The sequence below is a fragment of the Carlito syrichta genome, unplaced genomic scaffold (genome assembly GCF_000164805.1).
Source record: "Carlito syrichta isolate Samal-C Ts95f unplaced genomic scaffold, Tarsius_syrichta-2.0.1 Scaffold310547, whole genome shotgun sequence".
NCBI classification, from domain to species: domain Eukaryota; kingdom Metazoa; phylum Chordata; class Mammalia; order Primates; family Tarsiidae; genus Carlito; species Carlito syrichta.
The window spans coordinates 124,554-141,655 of record NW_007254643.1 but is presented as its reverse complement, the minus strand read 5'-3'; the positions used below and the strand labels follow the sequence as shown (position 1 = coordinate 141,655).

The following is a 17,102-nucleotide window of genomic DNA, read 5'->3' as shown; positions in this document are numbered from 1 at the left end:
GGCCACAATCTTTCTTTGTAATGCCCTTTCTTCTTCATATTCCCTCTGATTTTAAAGAGCATTTTCTGTTCTCTTTCCTACTAAAATTCATCTGGCACCTATAGAACATTTAATGATTCTTATTGTGTGTCAAACACTGGGCTTGGGTCTGGGAACTCAAAAGTAATTAAGATATGACTCTTCCTCTGGAGTAACTCAGCCCCAAGATAGGCAGGCAAACAATTAAGTGGAAACATATACATCATCTCAAATTCTCATATGAATAAGAGGATGCTATAACTATTTCCTTTCCATTATTCTAATCCAAGCAGATAGTGCTCGGCATACAAAGAACATACTTATAAACAACCCAAATAAATGCCAGTATTTCTTCTCACTCAGCCCCTTGTGGTTCCCTGGCTGTCACTCACAAAGCCCCAGTGAGTCCAGAAGTTCAGGCAGAACACTGAGAACAAGTGAAGAGATCTAATCCATGGGCAGACACACCAGCAAGTCCTGTCTACCAAAGGCATGACCCTGCCCCAAAATATTGTTCCTAACAGGGCAATCGTGTGTTTTGCAGCACCAGGCTCCACGTCTTGTAATTTCCCTAGTTAAAGATTCTTCCTAAGAGCTAAAGGGGTAAGAGTCATGAGCCACAACTCATCCATATTGCCTCTCTTTCAACATGCAATAGAGACCATTGTCTAGCGGAAACAGGAGTGTGGTTTGGTAGTGGAAAAGGGGAGGGAAGGAAGATGAGAAATTATGAACTCACTGTAATTAGGACAGGCCTGAGGGAGATGCCCCAGTAAGACCAGAAGATATCAGAAAGATGGAGAAAGAAAGGTAAAAACTAGTGCAAATGTTTCCTCTTTCAAATATTGCCAAGACTGGCCTGTTACCAAAGGTATGGTGACTCTCCTTCTATGTTTCCATCCTATATGACATGGTGACATATTCTCAAAACTTGGAACTTAGTCTTACATTAATCAGATTGATTAGTTTGATTAGTTTTCAAGCTAGTGTTTTTAGAGTATTCAAATTATGGCATCATTTCTCATTGGAAAATGTTCTCATTTTCAAACAACAAACTCTTAAAACATAAAGTATTCCTAGATTGGGGACTACCTATGCGTTGTTTTTCTCTATTGAGAAAAATAAATTACTATTTAATAAGTATAATACATTCATTTTATCTAGGAAATCATAAATTTCTGTAAATGGACATGTGGGTAAAAATCAACCAAATTTCACAATTACAAATCATTTCTCAAGTCTCCTAAGCTCAGTACAGTTTCAGATATCATCAATTTTTCATGTGGATTCTGATCCATACACATATAGATATTAATGAGCAGCCATTTTGCCCATGGGATAACTTACATTGTGCTACTGATACAATAAATTGTACACCAGATCAAAAGTCCTTTGAGGATCATATCAAAATCATGCTTGTGCCCCCAAAGTGACCTGGCACATAATGATCACTTATAATGTAGCAGAATATATTAATTCTGTAAGTGCTCAGTAAATGTCATTGAATGATACAAGAAATGAAGGACAGCCTTTATATTTTATTCATCATAAACAGCTGGCTGAATATGAAACCTTCAACCTCCACTTATACAACAAATGATCAGCACCTCTTCCGTGTTAATTCAGAACCTCTCTTTCATAGTACAAAGCAGTTCTTTGGTTTGGTTTTGCTTTTTAAGAAAGCCCCTTCTAGGCATTTTTTCCTGTGCTTCAATTTTCTGAGATCTTTAATATTACCTGCCTTTCTGTAGGCCATTAACCATCCTGATCTTGTGTCCATGTATTTTCCTACAGAGGGGGAAAAATCTTGTGAATCTGGATGTTTCCCTAATATTGTGTCCTTTAGTTACAAAAAAATTTTTTTAGAACATGCCAGTTCATAAAACTAAGCAAACAATCTTCCAGAACAAAAACCCTGAATGAGTTTTGCGTAAAATCAAAGGAGTTGATAATGAGCCAGAATCTCCCCTACAAACCGTCCCATATCTGAATGGAGATTAGATTGCTGTTTGACCTGGCTTTATTGCCCTTTCTTTAATCACAGCGCATTTGATATTCTCTTCCTTGAATGAACTCATTTTCATAGTAGCTTTGGTCACAAGATTAAAGAATCGCTAACTAATTGTTCCAAATAAGCAGAGCAATTCTCTCTGGCTCTGCCTGGGGCTCCCTGCAGTGGCATCCCCAGCCTGATCTTTCCACCATGGAAACTTCAAGCCTGACCCCTGCAGGTGGATAATTGAAATGCACACCTCCAATGAGAGCCCAGTCTTTCTTTCAAAATCTCGTCAAGTTCTGAAAATAAAAACATTCACACTAAGAACAAAAGGGATATTGATGATGTTAACATGTTATGTTGTATTTCCCTTTCACTGTATAAGTTACTATTGTAAAATAGCAACCACTTGATTAAAAGGAAGTTAAATTACATCTGCAAAATATTCTGGTGTGGTTAGCTGTTAATTCTTTTTGCCGATCGAAAAAAATCCAAATGATTTGGTTAAACTGAGATCCTCAAGTCATGTGAGTTAAAAATGTCCTGATTTTTCTCCACCTTTTTCTAATCAAACAAATTACTCTTTGTCCAGTAACCAAATCCCCCACTTTCACCAACGCATAGCCCAGGTTGCCATAGCTACCTTGAATGTCTATTTACCACACAAACGATCAAAGCCAGGAGACATCCACATACACACTTAGCCTTAAAAGTTACTGGAATGTCTGTGGATAGCATGCAACTACCAAGTAACAGACTTGCTCACAGACTATGCAGTCCACAGCCAAGCAAACTATGAACACACATCATCATAACTCAAAATTATTTTTTTTCAAAATTACCAACAAGGCTCTTTAAAAGCAAGTCTCATGATTATAACATTTCCTGAAAGAGAGATAACAGGGAAGGCATTAAAATTTTAACATATGTTGAAGACATTGAGCTCTAAACCATGTGCAAAAACGTAAAACATCTGTTGAAAGGAAACGTTTCACAGATGCATATTTAAAATTCCGGTTAGTTACTGTGTCTTCCTATTAGATGTCATAAAGGCTGCCTGATCTCAGTGTTGGAACAAATACGAATAGAATTGCCTTTTGAACTTTAAAAAGTTTGACTTTCAAATGAAGCAATCCATACAACATACTTGGAACACAACATACTTGCCAGTTACAGAGTAATGATAAGAAAAAAGGATATGTAGAAAGGTTCTGTTTTAATCCCTAGACTTCCATTTGAGAGCCTAGACCTGCACAGGTATTCCTTCTGGGTGGGTGAGCATTCATCCCCAGACTTGCCCCTAACTTATTGTGTCTTTTTATACTTAACCTTTCTCTGCCTTTGCCTCACTATTTGTTCAGTGAGGATCAAATTGCCACTTCGTTCTCTCCTGGCGATGTGGCAGAGAATAAATAGATCATGTTTGTAAAGGACTTTCTAATCCTCAGGAGAAAGATTAATATGAAGACTTTCATTATTAAGCCAGATGTCCTTGGGCATTTTAATTCCAATCTAAAGAATGCAGAATGGGCTAATCAAATGGACTCCCAGCTTTCTTGTAACAGCAGCATCCTAGCCTCACAAGAATTTAGCAGCTATGTGACTCATTTTGATTTAGTAGATCAGAAATAGAGCACGCAGGTTCTTCTCTAGAGTTTTTTTTTCTAAAGTTATCATGATGTTAAAAATACAAAATATGTCTGGTGGACAATTTTGTCTAGAGAATCAGATCTCCCCCCCCCCCACCCCCGGGCTCAAGAATAAGCTATTTGTTCTTCTCATGTGTAGGGACAATGGGTGGCTCACTATTTGGGGAGGATATTTGCAGTTGTGGGAATGCCACAGGCAAAGCTGTTGTTTTTGGCTGGGCCTCTAGAACAGGTGGCCATGCTTTTCCTTTGGCCTGGGAACACAGCAAATTCCTTCTCAAGGAAGGTTCAGAAAAGTTGCCCATTTATGATCAGAGTGCAGAGAAAGGTTGGTACATACTTTAAAATTACTTTCTGATAAAGGCAAGTCAGGTTTACACTTTTCTTTAATTTAACTTGGCCTTTGGAACCCCCAAAGAATACTGTCCTTCTACAGCATTCCTTTTCTGCCAACCTGGCAGAAGCCCAAACCCCTCTGAATCTTATGGCCAATCAGGCAGCATTCTAATTCTGCTGGCTACCCAGAATTTCTGGCTATCAGTGGCAGGGGTCTCTTCTGGGTTGCCACACCATTGTACAGCATTTGTGCAGCCCTAGGGACAGATCACTCATCAGCGAAGATATTGAATTTCATTGCTAAGCTTATGACACACGGGTTTGTCTGATAGTTAACCCTGCAAATTCAGCCAGAGCTGCTAGACTGAGAGGACAAATTGACAGGTGGGTGACATTCACTCTGCCTGGATGCAACACTGAGTTTTCCCCAAGAGAAAAAAATAAAGTTGGGATAAACCCATGCCAATAACACCACCATCCCATTCCCCCCTACATTCTTGTTCTAGCTGCTGTGAAACAATGCACTAGATTACTGAAATGTGGTACTGTCCTCTTTGGATGAAAAATGATCCTCTCTCTTCCATCTGCCCCATCCCCTGCCCCATTCCACCCTCTCCTCAAGTTCCAAAAAATTATTAGACATATGAAGTTGTGGGATAAAAAGTTGCCCATTCATTAAATAACTAAGGAGTTACTACATGTGTACTTACGCCCTTAAAATACCGGGCTGTTTTCCAACTTCACGTGAATGCCAGAACAAGCTAGGCATGGGAAAAACCATCCCAAGCTTGGGACAGTATGTCTTGGGCATCAGGCATGGGGAGTGTCACCATTCCAGAGGAACTGTGTGGGAAAACGTATTCTGGAAACTGAGCTCAGACAACACTGAGGAGAGGACAGGTGGCTCCACACAGGATCAAATGACTTCTTTGTTCCAGTTAAAAACCTTTGTCAAAAATGTTTTTCATTTCTCTTTTTTCCTTTCAATTCTTTCCATTTAACCTTCTCACTCCTTTTCCCCACCCCATCTTGCTAGTCTTTAAAAGAATGGGCTTGGACTGTGAGTTTGCTGAACTTAAAGAATCCGAGCCTCTGCCCCACAGTCCCTAGCAAGGCAAAGGCAATCAATTGCAAGCACTTGCTCATCTGCATGTGTTTGTCTTTACTCACTGAAACTTGCCAAGCACTCTGGCTTAGGGAGCAAACCAGGGAGCAAGAAGGCAGGGGGTTTACACCTGACTATCTGGTGGGAGCTCTGCTTCACCTTTCAAGACTGGAGACAAGGGACAGAAAGTTATAAACCCCTTGCTCCTAAATGGAAGGTTCATTTTCCCCAAAGTGTGCAGGGTAGCGCGTGCTCAACACATATAGAAGAAAAAGTGAAGAGCTTTTCCGGTGGCAATAGAGATGCCAACTTTCCCACCCAGATTTATTTAGAGCTGGCAAAGCCAATAACACTCCTCTTGTAATCCTTCCCATTCTCAGTCTACTGGTGTGTTTTTCCAGTCTTGTCTTCCCCTTATATGAGTATTGATCCTGATATTTAAATATTGACATAAGATTCTTCCGTAACTTTGATAGAGTTGTAAATTACACCCTTGGCTTCCTACAGCTACTTTTTTTCTTTCTTAACAGCAAAGCTATAAACCTCTGCCGGGACTGATAAGGAATTTTATCATCATAGCCCAGAGCCCCGAAAGAAGTTGCTGGCTTAGGATTCTTTTCAGAGACTCGTTTAAGTAATCCCCGAGCCATTTCTCCACTCACTACTTTGAGGGCTGTCTTCACACGTCCAGAAGCAATACAATTTCCAAATTGCCAGAAAAGAAAAACTAATTTGCATTTTTCTGGAGGACTGTCTGTGCTCATTTCAAGCTGGTTCTGCCTTCTCAGCCAGAAACACAGTAAGGGCTCAGAACGGGAAGCCAAAATAAGATAAGCGGCCCCGTGAAATTCTTTTTCAGGATATTCAGTTGTCTTCAGTCTAGCCCAAAGCATAGGGCAGAGGCACTAAAAGCTCGAGATAGATCCTGCACAATACATCTCAGCGACCCCAAACTGCAATTGATTTACATATATTCTACAAACCGCTTTTAAGCCCGTTACAATGACCGCCTGACATCACCAACCACTATTAGAGGCAAAAGTGGGGGCGAGTGGCGAGGAGCGGAGCGGGGTGGCTGTGGGTAGCTCAGGTAATCTGCTTCCGTGGTTGCATTAGGAAAATGCAGACCCGTCTTTCTGCCTACTGGATCGACTTGGCCAGGCATCTGCTAACTCGGCAAGCTCTCTCGAGTGGGTAGCAGAGGTCTCAGGCGGCGCCCTCCTTCCGCCGCCAGTGCAGCCGCCCATAGCTTACCTGCCTCATGTTTAGAGTTCCATGACCCATCCGGCAGGGAGCGAGCTGCATCGGAGCTCACGCCGCAGTCTTCAAAGAGGAAACGCCAAACCCAACAGAAGCCCGCAAGACAAAAGCAACCCGAAGAAATCTACAGGCAGCAAAGAGCACGTTTTCGTCCTCTTTTTCTTTGATCTGTTGCTACACGTACTGTGCCAGAGACAATGTCAAGTTTCTCAGCCTTTTCTCCCCCAGCCTATGAAAAGTCGGTCGCAGGGAGTCGAGGACCGCCTGGCTCTTATTTCAAATCAGTTCTCAGAGACGTCGTAGGTGGCTGGCTTGGGCCGCGGAGGAGCCTCACCAATCAGGAGCAAGGGGTGGGTCCTGGGAGCCAGAAAGGCTGCGTCCTGGGAGCCAGAAAGGCTGCCTCCGCGAGGATTAGGAGAGCTTTCAGGATTCAAATGACTGGAAGCAGCTGGAAACAGTGTCCAAAGCTCCAAAAGTAAAGAATGAATTCTATTCTTATCTAACAACTCTGAGTCTGCTAAAAGCTTAACTAGCTAAGGGCCTTAAATCCTTGCATTTTAAGAGCTCCCTAAAAGCATTAAAATGTTTGGAAGGTGCAAAATTATTTCAGTCAGAAAAGTTCAACACTCAGCACCTAAGGGTATTTTTAAAAGGGCATCTTGTGCTGAAGCCCTGCTTTTGCAAAGACACTGAGAAGGAAGCCAAATTATGTGTAACACCTTAACTAAAACATACAATCCAGAAAGAAAACCTCATCTCCATATTGATGAACTATACAGTCTAGGAAAAATAAATCCTAATGGGAATGTGCACACAAATCTTTTGAAATGCAGCAAATGAACAAGACTCTTCATCTACTGATGGCTCAAGGCATAATTTCAGATAACCATATTGTCGTTGGAACAATAAACACTGATGTATTGTTCAGGAAAATAATTTTAAAATAAGTTTATCTACCTTTCAAATTGTCTGCTGAATTTTTATTTTTATTTTTTATTTTTGAGTTGGAGTCTCACTCTGTCGCCCAGAGTGGAGTGTAGTGGCCGCTCCCGGCCACCGCAGCCTCGACCTGCTGGGCCCCGGCGATCCTTCCGCCTCAGCCTACCAAGTAGGTGGAACTACAGGCGCGTGCTACCACGCCCGGCTAATTTTTTTTTTTAAATTTATTGTAGAGATGAGGTCTTGCCAAGTTGCCCAGGCAGGTCTCGAACCCGCGGGCTAGGCAATCCACTCACCTCAGCCTCCCAAAGGCGCGGGATTACAGGCTGAGCCACCGAGCCCGGCTTGCTAAATTTATTATCAGAGACAGGCTGGACTTCATCTCTGCGGGTGGCAGGATAGCTGGAATTAGCTGGCTTCTTAGGCACTTAAGCTCAGACTCAAAAATAGTTTTCCAAAGTTTGCTTTCTTAACTCCATATAAGCAACAATTCTTTTCAACTCTTAGCGAATATAATTTCAATGCAAATCCACCTGTTGGATTTCAAGAAAGTGCACATTGAGCAAAGACCACTTTGTGTAGAATCAGTGGCATATTTCCCCCCCCAGAGAAGTGATCATAATTTTATGAGAACAATTCAATAAATATTTAGATTTTTTGGTATCAGAGGAAAAAAACACCTTAACATAATGAATTGGTGGCTTCAGGAGTGTCATCTGCATGGGTTCAATATGTGTGAGCTCTGCCCAGTTCTTTGAAAGTGTGGCAGCTCAATGACTGAACCTAAAAGTCCATAACCCATCCTAGTCCCCCACCTGAGCAATCTAAGGATGTAGCTAGTGATGCAAGCTGACTTCAGTCCACTTCTTGTACTTACTTCAAAGTTCTTCACTCTGATCTGTATCTGGGTTTCTCAGTCCTAGACCCTCTGACATTTTGGGCAGCATAATTGTCATGGTAGCTGTCCTGTGGCTATTGAGCACTATCCTTGAACTCTGCCTACTAGATGCCAGTAGCATCCCCATAGTAGTAATGATCAATAGTGTCTCCCAACAGTCCCAAATGTCCCCTGGGTGGTAAAACCATGAATAGAAAGGTTGGTTCTAAAATTTGAAGGTGAAAGGAAACTTCTGGGGAGATTGTTAAAAATGCAAACTTCCAGGTTCCTGCTGCAAAGCGATGTGATTCAGTAGATTTACTGGGGAGCCTGGAAATCAGCATTTTATACAACTGCCAAAGGACTCTGATTCATTTTGAGAAATTATACACTTATCCCTGCCCTAATTTTCCCCCTACCCAGGATGCAGGAAGCTCCCCAGGGGTGCTGCCATTAAATAGCACTGAAGTTGAATCCCACGGCACATCTATCTATCTAGCCCTTTCAGTAGACATGTCTCAGAACTGCATCTGCCTTCTGCTTTCATCACCTTGAAGGTAAATATGCACTTGGACTTCCTCTCTCAAGGACTGTGCCCTTTTAAAGGTTTTCCCCCCATTTTTATTATTCTTTGACCCACTTGCCAACTATCTCAAATGTCACCACTCTTTCAAGGTTTCCTCAGATGCCCCAAGAAAATGTAATCGCTTTCTTCCTCTACATATATAAAGTAGTTTATATACATCCAGTGCTGTTCAGCTAAATGTTTAACAAAAACCAAAACAAGAAAGGCCAGCCATGGTGGCCAGCTCTCAAAAACCAAACAAAGAAAGGCCAGCCATGGTGGCTCACACCTGTAATCCCAATGCTTTGGGAGGCCAAGATGGGAGAATAACTTGAAGTCAGGAGTTGGAGGCCAGCCTGGGTAACACAATGAGACCCCATCTTCACAATTTAAAAAAAAGTTAGCTAGGCATGGTGGTGCAAGCGTGTAGTCCTAGCTATGGAGGAAACTGAAGTAGGAGGATCAATTGAGCCCAGGTTTGAGGTTGTGGTGAGTTAGGATCACACCACTGCACTCCGGTCTGAGCAACAAATGGAGTAAGACCTTGTCTTAAAAAAAAAAAAAGCCATGATTTGTAATTTGCAGTAGCCTTTGCCACTTCCCATGGTGAAAATATTCCCTCCTCTCCCATAATTCTAGAAAGAGTTGAACTCAGAGTTGGAAAGAGCTGTCTCCAATCAAGAATTTATCATCACCAGCTTGGGCAAACCATGATACACTTCTGCTGTTTCACTTCCATGCAATACTTTAATCATAGATTCTTGAGTCTCTCTCTCCTACTGAACTATAACATTCTCAAGTACAAGAACGATATCTTATTCATCTTTGTAACCCCTTCCACCATCCAACCATGCACTTGGTAATCAACAAACATTTGTGGAATGAAAACAAAATGCAATCTGCAGCTTCCCCCAGACATCAAGACCAATCAGACTACTGCCACTCCCACATTAAGAAAGGAAAGAGCATCTCCTGGAAAATAAAACTGTTAAAGTTATCTTTCTACCATAATTTAGTATCCATTTTTTACTTATGACAGCAATAAACATAATGCCATCTCCCATCCTACTGCTACTGTGTTTGAGCTCTATTTAGGTCAGAGTGAAAGAGAAGAGGCAAGCCTTCTAAAACAGGACCTCAATTTCACTGACATATTTGTGAGGCAGTGTATATTTTTCTGGTTTTATATGAAGGCTTCACATACTTTTGCATCTATATACTTATACACATTATCAACTGTAGAGAGCAAGATCTCTAGGATAAATATATATATATATATATACGATCATCTCTGGTAGCTTATGAAAGGGCATTTCCACAAGAAAGAGATACAGGTATTGATGGTGTTTATCTCCATCATTTTCTCATTGTTTGTTAGGACAAGAATTCTAATGGTAGTGTCATTAACATAGACCTTATGAGTGCCTACTGTGCCAGGCTTCACATTTGTCTCTATCAAAATACCAAAAGTGGCATCATTATCAGCAGTCAGGACCATTGAGGCAAAGTAACTCAAGGTCTTATAGTTATAAATGGCTGCATCAGAAATCAAACCTAAGTGTTTCAAATTAGAATTACTTTGCTTTGTGCCTGCTATAGTCTGAATGCCTGTGTCCCTGCCCCCCCGCCTAATTTATATGTTGAAATTCTAACCGCAAAAGTGGAGACTTTGGGAGGTGATTAGGTCATGAGGGCTCTGATCTCATGAATGGGATTTAATGCCCTTATAAAAGAGGTATCCTGTCTGCCCCTTCTGCCATGTGAGGACATAGCAACAAAGCACTGTTGATTAAACAAAGAGCCCCAACCAGACACTGAATCTGCTGGTGTCTTCATCTTGGGCTTCTCAGCCTCCAGAACTGTGAACAATACATTTCTATTGTCTATAGATAACCCAGTCTAAAGTTACAGTATTTTGTTATAGCAGCCTGAACTGACTATGGCAGTGCTGTAAAATATGCTGCCTCCAGAAATGATTCAGAAAACTCCTATGAAAAGTGAACAATGGGAATTAACGAAGTCTTCATTTTCATTTATTTATAAACAAATATAATTTTTTAAATGTAGAATTAAATAAGTGGTCCTTTTTTATTGGGGGTTTTCCATTGAATGAGGATTAGATCCACCTATTCGAAATAGTGTAAGCAAGTAAAGCAAAGCAAGCAAAAAAACTTGCTTCACCAAAGGAACAGATGTTCTCTTCCCAAATCTGTGATTAACAATGTTTGCAAATGTTAGCTGAAGGGATATTGTAAGTCTTGAAAGCTCTTCCTTAAAAAAAGGCAGCCTAGCTGATAATCCTCTGTAGTTACGTGTGGGTTTGGTTATAAAAAAAGATATTCAGCCGGGCTCGGTGGCTCAGCCTGTAATCCCGCACCTTGGGAGGCTGAGGTGAGTGGATTGCCTGAGTCCGCGGGTTCGACACCCGCCTGGGCAACTTGGTGAGACCTCATTTCTACAATATATCAAAAAATTAGCCGGTTGTGGTAGCGCGCGCCTGTAGTTCCAGCTACATGGAAGGCTGAGGCAGAAGGATCACCAGAGCCCAGCAGGTCGAGGCTGCGGTGGCCGGGAGCTGCCACTGCACTCCAGTCTGGGTGACAGAGTGAGACTCCAACTCAAAAAAAAAAAAAAAGTCTTCATAGCAAACTTTACATAGGTTTCTGGGTGGACCATCCAGGACAAGCCCTACTTGACATGCATGGGCATTGGTATAGCACCCTTGAAGGATACCTAACAGCACTTGTGCCACCTCCTTCAGTGTTCCTTTAGGTTGAAGCATATGGAATGAGTGTGTAAGTAAAAAATGGTTGAATATCAGCAGTTTCATATAGTTTATTTTAATGCGTCAGGACACACCAGCAAAAGTCAATGAAAACCAAGCTGAAGTTGCCTATGCAGTCACCTGGAGAGTATGTCTGGTACAAGTGTACAGTCTTTGGGAGCTATAAAAAGAGTGTATTTATTCTTCCCCAAAGGTTTCAGAAGTCCAGTTGTTTTATCCTTATGGGTGCAGAAGAAAAATTACAGAATACTGTGTTTGAAGGGATTAGTGACAACATCAGTCCCTGCTTAGAAAAAAAATCCTATGATTCACACAAAAGAAAGAAGTTTCTACTCACTGAGTATAGATACTCCTCAAGTTAATTTCTTTCAGTTGATTCAGAGAAACAATGTGGCATACCGCAAGGATGGAGCAAATAAGATTTGGACTCCATTTTTGGTGCTGACTTGCTGACTTGGTCACTAATTGGTGAATGGACCTCAGACAAAACCAGTTGACGTCTCTAAGCCCAATAGTTCTCAAAGCACAGTTGGACAGATGGAATGAAAAGCATATATTGCAAAGTTAACCTAGTGCAAGCACTCTTGCTTGCTGTATAAATGTTTTGGATGACCAACACTTCAAAGAAGAAAAGAAATCTGTGAATACAGAAATAGAAAAAATAGGCCAGACATAGTGACTCACTCCTGTAATCCCAGCGCTTTGAGAGGCTGAGGTGGGAGTACTGATTGAGCCAAGGAGATTGAGGCTGCAGTGAGCTATGATCATGCTACCGCCCTCCAGCCTGGGTGACAGAGGAAGACTCTGTCCTAAAAGAAAAAAGACAAGAAAATAAAAAGAACAAATAGAAACACTGTGAGAAATAGTTTAGGAGAAAGTACCCCAAGGACAGACTTTCAGGCAGGACAGAGCTGATTAACTGGTCACCAGTCAGGGTTTCAAGTAAGTTGAGCTTGACGTTTCCTTACTTGAAAATTCAGGAATCAAATCATGTCATTTAAAATTTTAATTATAACTTACTATTTAATAATTATATACTTTTAGTGGTTATATATTTTGACAGTGTCTAGATTTTGTTAATTGATCAAATATAGGCAATCCTTTATTATCTTCCTCTTAGTTATCTGGTAAATGGTTTATACATAAATTTAGCAAGGGCTTTTTGTATCCTCCTCCCATGATCAAAATCCTCCACTCCCAATGGAACCTTCTGCTTCATTTCAACACAATAATATCCTATTTCCCAAGAGTAATTCTTCAATTTCTGAGTCATCTACTTCTTTATTATAATTTTGTATTTAAATTGGTAAGAGGGAAATTATTATGTTTTACTTGTCTTATTACCACCCCCTTCCTAGATTCTGAGGTCACTGAGGCCTGTATCAGTCAAAACTCTCCAGAGAAACACAAAACAGGCTTATGTGACTGTGGGGACTGGCAAATCTGACATACATAGGGCAGGCTGGCAGAAGCTGCCCCTGTAGTCTTGAGGCAGAATTTCTCCTTCCTCAGGGAAACTTCAGTTTTGCTGTTAAGGGGTTTAATTGATTGGATGTGGTCCATCAACATTATCAAGGATAATTTCTTTCACTTAAAATCAACTGATTGTAAATGTTAACCACATCTATAAAATACCTTCATGGCAACACCTATGTTGGCATTTTATTGAACAACTGGGTACTATAACTTAGTCAAGCTGACACATAAAACAAATCATCACAAGGCCCATACCCAAACATTTGTATGTTCATTGCAACAACAGATATAGAGTATATGGTCAGTTGGTCAAATAAATATTTGCTGAATTGTTGCAAATAATAATAATAATTTTAAAACCTCCATTAGCAGAGGGCTGTCTTCTTTATAAATAATGAAAGTTTGCCAATAGATTTATTATGTACTTCTCAACTGCAACACTGGAAGGTAAGAGGTTTATTTTTATTTAATTTTGAGACTAAATGATTTCTAACTGATGATTCTATGCCAAGTCATACTGTCAGTCAAATGTCAGAATAGAATGCAATTATGTTCACATCAAGACTCAAAAACTACATCCCATGTACTCTTTCTTGGGAAACCACTCAAAGATGTGATTTAGCAACATGAGGGCATTAAATCAAGAAAGATAAGCCAATAGGACTCAGAAAATAGAGCGAAGTAAAAAAAAGTCCAGGATGATAGATGTGGCATCTTAGAAAGGCCCAATCTAAATGTGGCAGGAGGAAGGAGGACTCCTGAAGGTAGGACTCCTGGAAATAGAACTCTGGGGAAAAATGATACTGATAGATTACATTAGAGGGCAGACAAGTACACATAAATATCAGCAAAATGTGAGGCTATTATTGAAAGAATGCACAAAGAAAGAAATCACAGTCATAGAACACTCCGTAAATTGGCAGTGATTTCTGATATAGATATCATGGCAAAGACTACTGGTAGCCAATACGTTATTCGTCTTCTCTTTGCTTCTTTCCAAGAGAATCTCAATTTATTTGGGGCAGAAATGTGCCCAGTTGAAGAGTATTTCCCAGCCCCCCATGCAGTCATAGGTGATCATGTGAAACTATTACAGCCTATGATTTTTATTATTATTATTATTTTGAGTCAGAGTCTCACTCTGTCGCCCAGGCTGGAGTGCAGCGGCACGCTGCTCATGGCCACCACTGCCTCGACCTGCTGGGCTCAGGCGACCTTCCACCTCAGCCTTCAAAGTAGCTGGAACTACAGACATGCGCCACCATGCCTGGATAAATTGTTGATTTATTGTAGAGATAAGATCTCGCCAAGTTGCCCAGGCTGATCTCAAACCTGTGGGCTCAGGCAGTCCTCTCACCTCGCCCTCCCAAAGAGCTGGGATTATAGATGTGAGCCACCGCACCTGGCTGATTTTTTTTTTTTAAGAGACAGAGTCTTACTATGTTGCCAAGGCTGGAATGCAGTGATTATCTGCAGGTGTGACCATATTGCACAACAGCCTTGAACTCCTGGGCTCAAGCAATCCTCCTGCCTCAGCCTCCAGCCCAAGTAGCTGGGACTATAAGCTCACACCATCACATCTGGCAAATTTATACATTTTAATAGAAGCTGCTATGTAGGGCTTTTGGGAAACACACCGTTTGCTCTTTACCCTTCCCTGATTTCCCCGAAAGGAATATGGTCGCAATGCCTAAGGGACTGGGACCATTCTGTAACCATGAGGAGGATGGAATGTCTAGTAAAGCTGGATAACAGGAAAAACTAAGGGATCCTGGATTCCCAATGTCATCTTGGAGTCTTCAAATGAGCCCTGAACTTCATGTGCTGTGAGAAAAATAAATTGCTAATTTGTTTGAGCCAATGTTTTGGAATTTGTGTTACTAGGTGAATACAGTTCCTGATGCTACTGGAAAATGTGAGATGGGGATGAGAAGGGATAATTCCTCTCTGATAAAAAAATATTGAAGATGATGTCTACATTTCATAAACCAGGAAAGAGCAGTAAAAATATATTAGGGGAACTATGGAAGTATTTACCTGTTGAAAGTGATTGTCCCTAGGGTGGAGTGGGATGGGACAGGGATTGCTGTTTTTCATTAAAAGTCTTTAATACATCTGTACATTAAACATGTATTGCTTTTAAAAAATTTAAATTAATTTAAAATAAACAGAAAGATACTTGCTGGTTATAAAATCATTATCCTTAAAGTTATTATCCTTAAAGTTATTTCCTGTGAACGAGCAGTGTTTTATGATTATCCGGCCCATAGATGCCCAAAGAGTCATGGTAAAGCTTTAGAGAAATTACATGCCTGATGGCCTATTCAGAGTCCCAAGTGTAATGTCACTACATCATACACATATGACCTGATTGGCATTTCCTGTTTCCTTCCCCCACCCCTGCAGCTTTAATTTGCTCAAGTTTTATGATTCTTTTGCCATATGTAGTCAGAAATACATATACTAGACAGTCCTGATACAAATTGTTTTGGACAAATATCCTTTTAGATGTCCAGGAATGAATATTCTACAACTAAGATGCCTTAATAATTCATCAGAGTAATCAAAACCTCCTTTTCCTTATTATTTTTAATTGGCATCATTCTTTATTTAAGTCCACTCTTTGTGGGTTCAAGTGTGGCTAGGAATAGCTGGTTACTATTCTTCATATTTAACTATTTTGCTTCTTATCCTTTTTCTTTTATTTTACTTTCCTTATATGTGAGAAAGAGTAGTCTCTCAAACCTTTCATGTTTTAATACCCAAAGCTGATTTTTAAATTAGTCTTGGAGATTTAAAAAATTAATTTTTATGAATCAGATCTCATTTTTTTATATGCTGGAAACAAGCAAATCAGGCTGGATCATTGATAAGCATGTGAACATAAGGAGATGAATAAAATTTTTAATCAAAAGAAAAGCACTTGCTTATAAAAAGCCAATGCTTTATCTTTTAGATTTGTATTTCTCAAAATACAGAAAGATTGCCACGGTGGTTGTGTTATTTCTCATTGATAAATATCCTCTTCCTCTTCCACATTATCTTATATTTATAACTGGATGTAAGATGGTAGAAAAGATTTTTTTAAAAAATCCTAGGAATCATGGTTTACATGTCTCTTTCCTTTGCTAGACACAGATCAGAGTGCTTTCTACTCTCTTTTAATAGCCAAGGAAATACTATTTGCCTGTATTTCCTTGTAACTATGTAGCTCGTCACGAGCTTTTTTCCTGCTAAGAGCCACTTATGAAAATTAGCACATACTGAGATAGACTTTTCTATATTATTCCCCTGATGCAAAATAAACATATTGAGTCATGGCAAGGAGAAAAATGCAAACAGTGCTTTAGTTTTTTCCATATTTAGTTATTTTTTAGAGCCAAATGTCTGAGAAACTGAATTCAAATTTTAATTCTTCTTTGAATTATTAATTTACAAAAGTAAGAGTTTATTTTGCCTGTCTATTTTATCTCATAAACAGCAATGTTACTTGATATTATTTAAATGTGAATGATTTAAGTAGTATCACACAATGAACAAAATAACAGTACTCTTATCCATAGCATTATTTAAATTGTATCAAGAAGTCCTACCGATATTTGTCCTAAACTATATCTATGAGAAAAAGGATAATTTTGTTATGGTCATCTTTTGAAACAAACCAGCTGGAAGATAGGCGAACTTCTCTTCAACTGGGAAAATTAAATTAGCCCAATTAAGGGAATTCAAAAGCAGCTGACACACCGCACACTAAGAGGTCTAATGAATTGAAAATGTGGATATCTACATTAGAGAGATGTGTTATTTAATGCAATAAAACCCATCAGGAGGTATTTGTGCTGCATTAAAAGGCAAGCAATGAAAGGAATCCCATATCCATCACAGACCAGTGATGCCTCAGACCCTCTTGAAGATGCAGCAGGTGTATGGTTGGTGTATGGGACATTGGAACCCACCTTTCAAACTCCAGAACCCATACTCTTTCCAGCACATGGTGCTAATCCCTAGTCCAGATGCAGTTTCCCTTTGGAATGAGGCAACAAAACCCAGCATGACCATGACTTGCTATACTAACACTCCCACATCTCTTATGCCT

At 40.1% G+C, this 17,102-nt stretch overlaps 1 protein-coding gene across 1 annotated transcript in view; it reads right to left on the bottom strand.

Moving 5' to 3' along the window:
* MID1 (midline 1) overlaps nucleotides 1-6,703 on the bottom strand; it is a 172,459-nt gene extending 165,756 nt beyond the window's left edge. The window contains exon 1 of the mRNA XM_008068365.2: nucleotides 6,359-6,703. The gene's annotated coding sequence lies outside the window, so the exon portion shown is untranslated. The remainder of the gene's footprint in view (nucleotides 1-6,358) is intronic.
* Between the last annotated feature and the right edge of the window lie 10,399 nt (nucleotides 6,704-17,102).